Source organism: Alosa sapidissima, chromosome 5 (assembly GCF_018492685.1).
Source record: "Alosa sapidissima isolate fAloSap1 chromosome 5, fAloSap1.pri, whole genome shotgun sequence".
Lineage (NCBI taxonomy): Eukaryota > Metazoa > Chordata > Actinopteri > Clupeiformes > Clupeidae > Alosa > Alosa sapidissima.
The window spans coordinates 205001-215000 of NC_055961.1; the positions used below are offsets into that span (position 1 = coordinate 205001).

Here is a 10000-nt window from a genome sequence, read left to right on the forward strand (position 1 = left end):
TCAAATTCAGTGACCGCACTTTGACTGAAGCAGAATCACTGGGCCTTTGAATGTCGAGGCATTACTGAAAAGTGAAGGATTTTGGTGAAAAATACCAGCCTTTGCTGTAATGACTTACTCAGGCTTTGACAGAGTCGAGCAAACAGTGGACTGAGCTAGCACTGATAGCCACAGTAAATTGTTTAGCAGCCTGGCGTTTAGACTGGGATCTTGCTCTCACCAGTGTGACGGCACATTTTGCTTGGATTTAAAGAAATCGCCTGAACAGGGACTTGAACCCTGGACCCTCAGATTAAAAGTCTGATGCTCTACCGACTGAGCTATCCAGGCTTCTGAAAGGCTTTGCACGGACGTGGCTCCAAGTTCGCTCTTACTAACGCACGGTGGTAAGTATTGCACGGTGTAACAAGGTAACAGCAAGCAAAAACGTCTGCAGGGGCAACAGAGAATGGCTCTTCCTGCTCTGAAAGCTTCCATCGCTCAAGGCCTCAATAATAGATTCTGAGAAAAGTGGGAAAGTTTATCTGCGAGACAGCTGTGGGACCTCGTGGCGCAACGGTAGCGCGTCTGACTCCAGATCAGAAGGTTGCGTGTTCAAATCACGTCGGGGTCAAAAAAATCAACACTCTTATCTTTTCACTGTCAAATTCAGTGACCGCACTTTGACTGAAACAGAATCACTGGGCCTTTGAATGTCGAGGCATTACTGAAAAGTGAAGGATTTTGGTGAAAAATACCAGCCTTTGCTGTAATGACTTACTCAGTCTTTGACAGAGTCGAGCAAACAGTGGACTGAGCTAGCACTGATAGCCACAGTAAATTGTTTAGCAGCCTGGCGTTTAGACTGGGATCTTGCTCTCACCAGTGTGCCGGCACATTTTGCTTGGATTTAAAGAAATCGCCTGAACAGGGACTTGAACCCTGGACCCTCAGATTAAAAGTCTGATGCTCTACCGACTCCGCTAAAGCTGGGGAACAATAGTCTGGAGAGGGGGGGGAAGAAGGAGGAAAGAAGGGGAAGGAAGGGGAAGAAGGGGGAAGGAGAAAAGAAAAAAAGAGAGGAAAAATGAGAAAATCGCAGGTTCGATTCCCGATTGGAACATGCATGAATTAATGCAAACTCTTGAAAAGTGCTATGAATCTATCAAATATAGCTTAAAAACTCAGAAAAATACAATTGGTAAGAATAAGAATGCTTTTTTGCAATAAGAATAATAAAAATAAGAATATGATACTACTACTACTACTCATAATAAACCTTTATATAAAATAAATGTTTCTGACAATCACTTCTCACACCCTGAGGATCTGTGTGCAATATCATTATGTCCTTTCTTGTCATTTTAATGCTTTATTGCAATAAGGATAAAAAATAAGAATATGATACTACTACTAATACTGCTTATAATAATAATAAACCTTTATATCAAATAAATGTTTCTGACAATCACTTCTCACACCCTGAGGATCTGTGTGCAATATCATTATGTCCTTTTTCTTGTAATTTTAATATCTGTGTGAGTTTGAAAAGTTTTCCAGATTTGATAGAAAAAAGCCAAAGGATACTGTAGAGATAAAGTTCAACCTTTTGATTTATTAACAAACACCTTCTCCTTTTCTCTCACATAAACACACCCTCATGAGTATACTCTCATGCATACACACGCACACACTGTGGCACACACACACACACACACACACACAAGTTGTGGACTATTTACAAACAAAAAAGCGCTTACATAATGAACAATGTAGCATTTCGAAATGAACAAATTATTTTTTTTTTTCTGCCCTCTTCTTCTTCATTTCCTCCATCCACTGGTCAAGTGGCAGAACAGCAGTCTGGGGACAGTAGATGTGGCCATAATACTGGCTGTGGCCAGTATCTTTGTTGCGGGGCTGGTGGCACAGACTGCACTTATTTTTGTCCACAGTGCGGACGTAGGGCCTCCGAGCAGGTGTTGGGGAGGGAATGGGGCCAGCTGGAGCAATATGCCGGACGGCAGGAACAGGAGCTGGACACAAAAACACAAACGGGGCAAAGGCAGGACTGGGGTTGGGGATGACAGGTGAAGGAGCAGAAACAGGTGTTTGTACAATGGGGGCAAATGCAGGACCGGGGTTGGGTACAACAGGTAAAGGGGCAGAATCAGCAGGGAACAACTGCCTTGGCCGGAAAACTTTTGGAGGAGGTGGGTGCGGGGCCGGAACTGCAGACTTTCGTTTGTCCACTGCCTTTCCCACTGTGCTTTCAGGCAGGTGGTAGCGGTGTTGGGGACCAGGCTGTGGGGGTGCTGCAGTGGGACGAATCTGTCCAGGGGGGAGAGGCCTAGCCGCAATAGGAATGGGAGCTGGCAAGTTCACACCCTGAAGCAGGATGGCACATTCTTGCCTCTTTAGCCGCTTGTTGTGCCACTGAATTAATGTCGTTTGATTCACCTCAAACAATTGCAGGGTGGTACTCTGCATCACAGTCCCATTGCCCAGGACAAGTTGCCGGATCTTGCTGTAGTCCCTCAGAATTAGAGTCCATCTTGTTACTGCATGATTTCCCAATTTTTTGGGGCTCCTGTGAATATCACACAGTTTAACAAAAATGGACTCTACCAGGCGGCAACAGTCTGGCCACTGGGCAGGTGATCCTGTTGACCCAAGGACGCAACGGGTCATGCTGTCCACACCAGGTGTGAATTCAGGCTTGGTTTTTGAGCACCTAAACCGTCCTGTGGTTAGACGCACCTGGTGTCGGGCAGCGTACGCCACTCTCTGCTGGTCATACGGAAGCAGGTTTTGCCATAGGGCAATGATGGTACTGGCCTGCTGGTGGCTCAGAGTTTGCCCGGTTTCCACCCTAAGCCCCACCAAGTAGCCTGCCAGGCTGTCCACTCTGTCTATCCCTGGTACACTGCACTCATCCACAGCCTGGTCAAATATAAGAGTGAACCAATGTTAAAAAAAAGATACAATATCACAGGCAGAAGAACAACACAACTACCACAATGTCACAAAGAGTCTTACCAGCGGTTCCTCTGGCACTGGTTGCACTGCTGGGGGAGCAGTGACTGGAGTGACAGAGACTGTGAGGGTGGTCGGGAGAGGAAGGACGGAGGCGTAGGTGGTCGTGGCAGATGGACCAGAGGAGGCGTAGGTGGTCATGGCAGATGGACCAGAGGAGGCGTAGGTGGTCGTAGCAGATGGACCAGAGGTGGCGTAGGTGGTCGTGGAGGATGGACCAGAGGAGGCGTAGGCGGTCGTAGCAGATGGACCAGAGGCGGCGTAGGTGGTCGTGGAGGATGGACCAGAGGAGGCGTAGGCGGTCGTGGAGGATGGACCAGAGGCGGCGTAGGTGGTCGTGGAGGATGGACCAGAGGCGGCGTAGGCGGTCGTGGAGGATGGACCAGAGGAGGCGTAGGCGGTCGTGGAGGATGGACCAGAGGCGGCGTCGGTGGTCGTGGCAGATGGACCAGAGGGCACCCTGGTCATGGAGTTGAAAGACTGAAAAAAAAAAAAAAAACATGTTTATGGAATTTAATCTATCTTTTTTTACTTTGCTTTTTATTAATCTATTTACTCTTTAGATTGTATTAATGGTATTTTGTTTGTTTCTATTTTTCTTTTCATTGTGCTATTCGCCTTATTCACCCGGCGGCCATTACGAGGCTGAGGGGTACACTTGCCATTACACCTCAGTCCAGCAGATGGTGGTGGTAATGCACTCTGTTTGCAAACTGCCAAAAAAAGCTCACTGAAAAAGAAGAAGGGTTCACTGGCCTGTTCTTCTTCTTCAGTGAGCTTTTTTTGGCAGTTTGCAAAAGGAGTGCATTACCACCACCATCTGCTGGATTGAGGTGTAATGGCAAGTGTACCCCTCAGCCTCGTAATGGCCGCCGGGTGAATAAGGCAAATACAATTAAAGTTAATAGTGCTATACAAATAATACTACTTGTACTGTTATTATTAAGAATAGTTACCAGTCGTTGCTTAGGTGCTGCTGTAGTGGTGTTAGCAGACCCAGTCTGGACAGAGGCAGGAGTGCTGGCTACACTGGTCGAGGCAGGTAATGAGCCAGGGGACAGGTCCAGCACCTCAATAGTGGGATCCAGGTTGCTATCTCCGAAGCCCTCGTCCTCCAACTCCTCCTCCGTGCCCACATCCTCCAACATCTGATCGGTCGCCTCAGAGTCAGGATCCATTTCCTGCATGGCCTGCCCTGTTTGCCGGTACAGGTAATCTATACCTATGAGTTCACCTGGAACAGACAGGGGAACGCAGTTTTCAGAAAATTAATATGAATATTATTTTTTTATGAATATAAAAAGCAATTTAAAGCTAAAACTCACCAGTATAGACAGATGGTGGCTGAAAAGATGGTACAAGCTGTCTTCCAAGCACCTTAACACTGTGGGTGTTGACACAGTGCACCAGGTCCCCGGAGTAGCTTAACAGGGACGGAGGTTTGCCTGCCAGAGATGCCATCTTACGGTCCTGATTCCACCTGTTCAGGCCTTCCAGGAGGTACAGCTGGAAATTCAAGCTGTTGGCACTTGTTCCTTTAGATAAGATCAATAACTGTAAGTTAATTTGTTGTGCTTTGCTATTTGAAAGACATTAATTGTGTCACCATTGATATTTCTGATGAGTAATGATTTATACTGACCAGGAATGAACCTGTTCAGATGGAGATGAAAGGACTCCAGTGATGTGGAGCCCCTTGCACACCTGTAGTTTGGCAGCACAATACCCTCTTTGGTGGTGGTGCCAGTCTGTGTGTAGAGCAGCACACCTGGTTCGTCCTGAATGCACTTTACGTGCCTTTTCTGGACTTGCCAGATGTGCTGCATCCTCTCGTGGTCCAAGAGAGGGACACCAAGAAGGTCTCGACCCTTTACCCCCATTAGCTCGCTGAAGAGGTGCTCAATCATCAAGATGGTCTGCTGCTCTCCTCTTGTCCGCCTTCGGCAGTGCAGGGCCAATTCCTCCTTGGTGATCCGTTGGTCCACTATAGTGCTGGTGATGCCAGGGACACCTTCACGTCTCAGCTGCTCCCTCTTGGCCTGCCTCAGCAGAGACACATCCCCACTGTCCCATTCAAAAATGCACGAAGACATGCGTGCCATGAAAATGGGGTAAAGAGGATGAGCATCCTTGGTGCACCCAGCTGCCAGTCGCCGCATGAAGTGGTAGATGTCCAGCTTTACCACCAAGTCTGGCCACCCACCAAATCGCTGCTTGAGCTTGGTCTGCCCAGTGCCCTCTCGACAGCAGTCGCAGTCCACATAGAGGAGCTGAGGCGGAGCCACACCCGCATCTGTGTACCTCCGGATGAGGTCTGCTGCCATTCGGTCCAGGGCAGGACCTTCCTGAGCCGTCAGGACACTGATGAGGATCTGGCCCACCTCATTGCTGACAGATGTCAGCCACAGCGCTGTTCCTTTCGCCAACCCCGACAGCTTCTTTGTTATCTGTAATCACACAGAAAAGACAGTGAGTGATGCAAAATTATTTATATATATGGAACATTACTTCCATATTTCAGGTCTGTACTACTACTAATGGTGTATTTCCAATTATTTTGATTGAAATATAAAAGTAGTTACTTTTTTGGTAGAGTCCATTTTTAGGATGCAGCCATATGTGGAGGTTATGCTGGCTTTGATATGGTCCAGCCTGCACAAGATGTCCCGCCCATAAACAGCCAGCATCCATCTGTGGGAGGGGATGGTTTCCGGCTCAGGTGGCTCCTGAAATCTTACAGGGAGCAGGCTTGGCTGGGAGGTGAAGTCTGAGCAGGCACCAAGGTACCGGCAAAGACGCTTCAGCCACTCCTCGCTGTGGTTCTCCCGCAGCTGCCTCACTAAGCGAGAAGGGCTGTTGCCCAGGGCCCTCTCCCTGAGGAACCTAATGACCCGCATGTCACAGGCATATCTGAATAAAACAAAGGGAAAGAGAGACATAAAGACACAAACATTAAAACCAGCTCATCTCAATTGTGTTTTAAATGACAAACATTTATTACACAAGCTAAATCTCAGTATACTCACTTTCGAGTTAGGATCAGCCTAAATTCAAGTTTGTGGGCTAAGTCCAGCTGGTCCAAGATGGCCTTGCTGGTGGAAATCAAGGCCGTTTTGCATCCACTGCACCAGAGAGTCTCTGTAATCATCAGGTAGTAGCGATCTACATCTAGTACCTGCCGGGCTCTCTTGTGTGCCCCATAGCCTGTGAGCTGCCCCCCACACACAAGACAGGACAGCCTGACCTTCCAGAGGTGGTATGGCATCCACAGTAGAAGCCTGTGTGTGAAGAAGCGCTCTGGAGCGGGGCCTTGGTGATAAATCAGAGCTGGCTCTGGTGGATCATACCACAGCTTCAGGTCGGTACGAAGCCGATGTTGCTTCCACAAAGCTGCTGAAATCCACTTCTGATCTTGTGGTGGTATGGTTTTCATCAACTTTGCGGGAAGCCAACCAGACTCTGAACCTGGAGCGGTCACTGTATTCTCAGCAGGTTGGACAGAGGATTCAGCTGAAGATGGAGCAGCAAAGGGAACACAGGCGGAGCTGATAACAGGGGTGACGGGAGCAGAGGACGTCCCAGAGGAAGCAGCGGCTGACACTTCCTAATGTATTAAAAAAGACAAACATAGATATGATTACAAGCCACTTGTGAGGAATGTTTGTTCAAAATGTAGCATATTTATGTGATCCAACAATATTAGTGTGAAGAAAACGTTTCAATTAAAGAGGTACTCACAACTCTAGAAACAGCTCCTGGAGCACAGGAAGCAGAGGTGACTTCAGACACAGAAGAAGGAGGAAGAGACAGGGGGGAGACAGTCTGAATATACAGCCTGGGACTGCGAGCAGGCGATGCAGACGCAGGAGAGGGAGGAAGAGACAGGGGAGAGACGGTCTGAATATCCGGCCTGGGACTGCGGGCAGGTGATGGTGTCCTAGATGCAGGGCTGGACAATGCAGCAGTGCTAATAGGCTGCAAGAATAAGAGAGCACAGTTTACAGTATTGAATGAAATAATCTATCATTATCAGGAATTGCAGTAACGATGATTAGATAAACTCAGCATATCTTTATGGAATGAAGTTTCATTTTCTTGACTATACCTTGGTTGCATGCGTCCTTGCCACACCTAGGTTTGGCTTTAAAGCTGCACCATGGGACCCACCATACCGTGGCTTTGTAAACTGACAAAAAGAAATTAGTAACATTAAGTGAAGCGTTTTAAAATGATATAACATATGATAACATAAATATCTGCATAAAGACATGCATTTACCGATGTCAAAGTCAAAGTAGGCTTTAAAGGTGCCTTCCCGGATGCCGTTTCTGACTGCCCAGGTGTTACAGGTGGTGACATGGATGGTGTGGATGACACAGGGGCCACACTGGAAGGCTACAGTTTAACAGAAAAGGAAATTAAATAAAGAAAAATACACAATACACCATCAACACATCACACTCTTATGAAACACCTTATACCTTTTTCGTGTGGAAACCACAGTTACATGTCTGTGTCCCCCCAAACAGAGACATTTGGCCCCTTTGTTGTAGTGGACACTTCTCAATCTGTAACATATGACAATGAATCATAACTATCTGTTCCCTGTAATGATGACATAGATTTCCTGTGTTTATGTACATGTCCAAGTTTACCTTCTGGTACAGTTCATGCCATTTCCTCTGGCGTGGTGCCGGTCTGTTCCCCGCCTCAGAAGGCCAGACCCCCTGTGTGGCAAATCTGCGCAGGCGGGCCACCCATTCATCGTCACTCATAGCCCTGTGCTTCTTGTGTTTGGATTTGGAAGCCATCTTTCAATAGAAGATAGCGTGTGGCAAAATACAAAGTTTATGACTATTCAGTAGAACTGAGTAGTTAATCAGTTTCATACATTTATTTCACATAGCACATATTTCATCTGAGTGTTTTTGGACAAGGTTATAGTTGGATATTTAGGAGAAAGGGATGATGTGGTGTGTGGGTATAATAATCAGATTATTACATACCATTTCGATTACAAAGGCTTACAATTAGTCTACATTATGTTTATTATCGATTAACCCACAAAAACAACACAAACCCTATATTACGTCATGATAATAAAAGTGCAGCTTTATGGTTAGCCTATGTATTGTATTGAATTACATTACAGCTAAAATGAACAGACAGAATTCGTTTACCTCATTTACCTCAGTAAAAACTGGCGCCCAAAACTAACGTTATAGGCTAATTAACGTTATGCATAATGCAGCCATATAGCGGCAAGACGTAGCCTAACCTATAGGCTAGCTATTTTTAGCCAACTTAATGTAAGCATAATAACGTAATAACATACATTATGACAGCTAAGCCTATCCATTACAAATAATGAAACTGGCCCTTGACCTCTAGTGCTACATAAATAAGACGTGTAACGTTACGTTAGCAAACCAGCCACTTAACTAAATATAACATTGCCCATTACGATTATTACATAGTCTTACAATTAGTCTACATTATGTTTATTATCGATTAACCCACAAAAACAACACAAGCCCTATATTACGTCATGATAATAAAGGTGCAGCTTTATGGTTAGCCTATGTATTGTATTGAATTACATTACAGCTAAAATGAACAGACAGAATTTGTTTACCTTATTTACCTCAGTAAAAACTGGCGCCCAAAACTAACTAACGTTATAGGCTAATTAACGTTATGCATAATGCAGCCATATAGCGGCAAGACGTAGCCTAACCTATAGGCTAGCTATTTTTAGCCAACTTAATCTAAGCATAATAATGTAATAACATACATTATGACAGTAACTAAGCCTATGCACGATAGTAATTACATTAATGTAAACATGTAAAGTCCATTAAAAATAATGAAACTGCCCCTTGACCTCTACATAAATAAGACGTTCTGTAACATTTCGTTAGCTAACCAGCCACTTAACTAAATATAACAACATTGTCGGCTTCTTACCTCGATATCGATTTATTGTATGTATGTAACTGTTAAATCCAACGTAAATCCAGTACTCTGGCACCTGTAGAGTCCAAACTTTTTTTTTTTTTTCAAAACCGCTGGACCGCTAAGTAACCTCTGGCGATGCTCCGTCAGGTAGATGGAAAGTTTTTGGGAACGAAGGATAGTGATCGGTTGTCAACAAAGGCAAGGAGACTAGATTTTGTAAATGGACTTTTTTTATTGGCTGTAAGCTGTGAGGTAAAGATACACATACTGATACGTGATTGATGCATACATATATAAAAAAAATATTGGAAATGGGGCATAGTGACTGGCTGGAAGGAAACTGAGATGATGGGATTATGCTTTATTGATTGGCTGTGAACATAAATGGAAAGATGGCAATAGTGATACGTGATTGGATGGCAATTGACAGTCTCTCGTTCTCCCGGCACCGCTATCCAGGCTTCTGAAAGGCTTTGCACGGACGTGGCTCCAAGTTCGCTCTTACTAACGCACGGTGGTAAGTATTGCACGGTGTAACAAGGTAACAGCAAGCAAAAACGTCTGCAGGGGCAACAGAGAATGGCTCTTCCTGCTCTGAAAGCTTCCATCGCTCAAGGCCTCAATAATAGATTCTGAGAAAAGTGGGAAAGTTTATCTGCGAGACAGCTGTGGGACCTCGTGGCGCAACGGTAGCGCGTCTGACTCCAGATCAGAAGGTTGCGTGTTCAAATCACGTCGGGGTCAAAGAAATCAACACTCTTACCTTTTCACTGTCAAATTCAGTGACCGCACTTTGACTGAAGCAGAATCACTGGGCCTTTGAATGTCGAGGCATTACTGAAAAGTGAAGGATTTTGGTGAAAAATACCATCCTTTGCTGTAATGACTTACTCAGGCTTTGACAGAGTCGAGCAAACAGTGGACTGAGCTAGCACTGATAGCCACAGTAAATTGTTTAGCAGCCTGGCGTTTAGACTGGGATCTTGCTCTCACCAGTGTGACGGCACATTTTGCTTGGATTTAAAGA

General features: G+C 45.5%; 3 non-coding genes across 3 annotated transcripts; 2 read left to right on the plus strand and 1 right to left on the minus strand.

Annotated features, from left to right (window-relative positions):
• Positions 1-257: 257 nt before the first annotated feature.
• trnak-uuu lies at positions 258-330 on the minus strand. The gene has a single exon. It is a non-coding gene; the product is annotated as a tRNA-Lys (tRNA).
• Positions 331-541: 211 nt separating this feature from the next.
• Positions 542-613, plus strand: trnaw-cca. Its single transcript has one exon. It is a non-coding gene; the product is annotated as a tRNA-Trp (tRNA).
• A 9032-nt stretch (positions 614-9645) lies between these two features.
• trnaw-cca lies at positions 9646-9717 on the plus strand. Its single transcript has one exon. It is a non-coding gene; the product is annotated as a tRNA-Trp (tRNA).
• The last annotated feature ends 283 nt before the right edge of the window (positions 9718-10000 follow it).